A 4,526-nucleotide genomic window follows, 5' to 3' on the forward strand; every position below is an offset into this window, starting at 1 on the left:
CAAGTGTTGATGGTAAACAAAAACCACTAGTTTCAAGTAAAGGGACACAGGGAAGAAAGGGGAACTTCAAGAAGAACGGAAAGCAAGTTGCTGCTCAAGTGAAAAACCCAAGTCTGGACCTAAGCCTGAAACTGAGTGCTTCTACTTCAAAGGGACTGGTCACTAGAAGCGGAACTACCCCAAGTAATTGGCGGATAAGAAGGATGGCAAAGTGAACATAGGTATATTTGATATACATGTTATTGATGTGTACTTTACTAGTGTTTATAGCAACCCCTCAGTATTTGATACTAGTTCAGTTGCTAAGAATAGTAACTCGAAACGGGAGTTGCAGAATGAACAGAGACTAGTTAAGGGTGAAGTGACGATGTGTATTGGAAGTGGTTCCAAGATTTATATGATCATCATCGCACACTCCCTATACTTTCGAGATTATTGTTGAACCTAAAATAAGTGTTATTTAGTGTTTGCGTTGAGCATGAATATGATTGGATCATGTTTATTGCAATACGGTTATTCATGTAAACTAGAGAATAATTGTTGTTCTATTTACATGAATAAAACCTTCTATGGTCATACACCCAATGAAAATGGTTTGTTGGATCTCGATCGTAGTGATACACATATTCATAATATTGAAGCCAAAAGATGCAAAGTTAATAATGATAGTGCAACTTATTTGTGGCAATGTCGTTTAGGTCATATTGGTGTAAAGCGCATGAAGAAAATCCATGCTGATGGGCTTTTGGAATCACTTGATTATGAATCAGTTGATGCTTGCGAACCATGCCTCATGGGCAAGATGACTAAGACTCCGTTCTCCGGAACAATGGAGCGAGCAACAAATTTGTTGGAAATCATACATACTGATGTATGTGGTCCGATGAATATTGAGGCTCGCGACAGGTATCATTATTTTCTGATCTTCACAGATGATTTGAGTAGATATGAGTATACCTACTTGATGAAACACAAGTCTGAAACATTTGAAAAGTTCAAAGAATTTCAGAGTGAAGTGGAGAATCATCGTAACAAAAATAAAAGTTTCTATGATATGATCGCAGAAGTAAAATATTTGAGTTACGAGTTTGGCCTTCAGTTAAAACAATGTGAAATAGTTTCACTACTCACGCCACCTGGAACACCACAGTGTAATGGTGTGTCTGAACGTCATAACCGTACTTTATTAGATATAGTACGATCTATGATGTCTCTTTCCGATCTACCACTATCGTTTTGGGGTTATGCATTAGAGACAGCTACATTCACGTTAAATAGGGCACCATCTAAATCCGTGGAGATGACACCGTATGAACTGTGGTTTGACGAGAAACCTAAGCTGTCGTTTCTTAAAGTTTGGGACTGCGATGCTTATGTGAAAATTTTTCAACATGATAAGCTCGAACCCAAATCGGAGAAGTAAATCTTCATAGGATACCAAAAAGAAACTGTTTGGTACACCTTCTATCACAGATCCGAAGGCAAGTTATTCGTTGCTAAGAATGGATCCTTTCTAGAGAAGGAGTTTCTCTCGAAAGAAGTGAGTGGGAGGAAAGTAGAACTTGATGAGGTAACTGTACCTACTCCCTTATTGGAAAGTAGTTCATCACAGAAATCTGTTCCTGTGACTACTACACCAATTAGTGAGGAAGCTAATGATGATGATCATGTAACTTCAGATCAAGTTACTATCGAACCTCGTAGGTAAACCAGAGTGAGATCCGCACCAGAGTGGTACGGTAATCCTGTTCTGGAGGTCATGTTACTTGACCATGACGAGCCTACGAACTATGAGGAAGCGATGATGAGCCCAGATTACGCGAAATGGCTTGAGGCCATGAAATCTGAGATGTGATCCATGTATGAGAACAAAGTATGGACTTTGATTGACTTGCCCATTGATCGGCGAGCCATTGATATTAAATGGATCTTCAAGAGGAAGACAGACGCTGATAGTAGTGTTACTATCTACAAAGCTAGAATTGTCGCAAAAAGGTTTTCGACAAGTTCAAGGTGTTGACTATGATGAGAGTTTCTCACTCGTATCTATGTTGAAGTCTGCCCGAATCATGTTAGCAATTGCCGCATTTTATGAAATCTGGCAAATGGATAAACAAAACTACATTCCTTAATGGATTTATTAAAGAAGAGTTGTATATGATGCAACCAGAAGGTTTTGTCAATCCTAAAGGTACTAACAAAATATGCAAGCTCCAGCAATCCATCTATGGACTGGTGCAAGCATCTCGGAGTTGGAATATACGCTTTGATAAGTTGATCAAAGCATATAGTTTTATACAGACTTGCAGTGAAGCCTGTATTTACAAGAAAGTGAGTGGGAGCACTACAACATTTTTGATAAGTATATGTGAATGACATATTGTTGATCGGAGATAATGTAGAATTATTCTGCAAAGCATAAAGGAATGTTTGAAAGGAGCTTTTCAAAGAAAGACCTCGGTGAAGCTGCTTACATATTGAGCATCAAGATCTATAGAGATAGATCAAGACACTTGATAAGTTTTTTCAATGAGTACATACCTTGACAAGTTTTTGAAGTAGTTCAAAATGGAACAGTCAAAGAAAGAGTTCTTGCATGTGTTACAAGGTGTGAAATTGAGTAAGACTCAAAGCCCGACCATGGCAGAAGATAGAAAGAGAATGAAAGTCATTCCCTATGCCTTGTCCATAGGTTCTATATAGTATGTCATGCTGTGTACCAAATCTATTGTATACCCTACACTGTTTTTGGCAAGGGAGTACAATAGTGATCTAGGAGTAGATCACTCGACAGTGGTCAAAATTATCCTTAGTGAAATAAGGATATGTTTCTCGATTATGGAGGTGACAAAAAGGTTTGTCGTAAAGGGTTACGTCGATGCAAATTTTGACACTGATCCAGATGACTCTAAATCTCAATCTGGATACATATTGAAATTGGGAGCAATTAGCTAGAGTAGCTCCATGCAGAGCATTGTTGACATAGAAATTTGCAAAATACTTACGGATCTGAATGTGGCAGACCCGTTGACTAAACTTCTCTCACAAGCAAAACATGATCACACCTTAGTACTCTTTGGGTGTTAATCACATAGCGATGTGAACTAGATTATTGACTCTAGTAAACCCTTTGGGTGTTGGTCACATGTCGATGTGAACTATGGGTGTTAATCACATGGTGATGTGAACTATTGGTATTAAATCACATGGTGATGCGAACTAGATTATTGACTCTAGTGCAAGTGGGAGACTGAAGGAAATATACCCTAGAGGCAATAATAAAGTTATTATTTATTTCCTTATATCATGATAAATGTTTATTATTCATGCTAGAATTGTATTAACCGGAAACATAATACATGTGTGAATACATAGACAAACAGAGTGTCGCTAGTATGCCTCTACTTGACTAGCTCGTTGATCAAAGATGGTTATGTTTCCTAACCATAGACATGAGTTGTCATTTGATTAACGAGAACACATCATTAGGAGAATGATGTGATTGACTTGACCCATTTTGTTAGCTTAGCACTTGATCGTTTAGTTTGTTGCTATTGCTTTCTTCATGACTTATACATGTTCCTATGACTATGAGATTATGCAACTCCCGTTTACCGGATGAACACTTTGTGTGCCACCAAACATCACAACGTAACTGGGTGATTATAAAGGTGCTCTACAAGTGTCTCCAAAGGTACTTGTTGGGTTGGCGTATTTCGAGATTAGGATTTATCACTCCGATTGTCGGAGAGGTATCTCTGGGCCCACTCGGTAATGCACATCACTATAAGCCTTGCAAGCATTGCAACTAATGAGTTAGTTGCGGGATGATGTGTTACAGAACGAGTAAAGAGACTTGCCGGTAACGAGATTGAACTAGGTATTGAGATACCGATGATCGAATCTCGGGCAAGTAACATACTGATGACAAAGGGAACAACGTATGTTGTTATGCGGTTTGACTGATAAAGATCTTCGTAGAATATGTGGGAGCCAATATGAGCATCCAGGTTCCGATATTGGTTATTGACCGGAGACGTGTCTCGGTCATGTCTACATAGTTCTCGAACCCGTAGGGTCTGCACGCTTAAAGTTCGATGACTGTTGTATTATGAGTTTATGTATTTTGATGTACCGAAGGAGTTCGGAGTCCCGGATGAGATCGGGGACATGACGAGGAGTCTCGAAATGGTCGAGACGTAAAGATCGATATATTGGACGACTATATTCGGACATCGGAAAGGTTCCGAGTGATTCGGGTATTTTCGGGAGTACCGGGGAGTTACGGGAATTCGTATTGGGCCTTAATGGGCCATACGGGAAAGGAGAGAAAGGCCTCAAAGGGTGGCCGCACCCCTCCCCATGGTCTGGTCCGAATTGGACTAGGGAGGGGGGGCGCCCCCTTCTTTCCTTCTCCTTTTCCCTTCCCTTTCCTTCCCTCCTACTCCTACTACTTGGAAGGGCTCCTAGTTCTACTAGGAAAGGGGGAATCCTACTCCCGGTGGGAGTAGGACTCCCCTAGGGCG

This window comes from Triticum urartu, chromosome 6A (genome assembly GCF_056163025.1).
Source record: "Triticum urartu cultivar PI428250 chromosome 6A, HENAU_Tu73, whole genome shotgun sequence".
Lineage (NCBI taxonomy): Eukaryota > Viridiplantae > Streptophyta > Magnoliopsida > Poales > Poaceae > Triticum > Triticum urartu.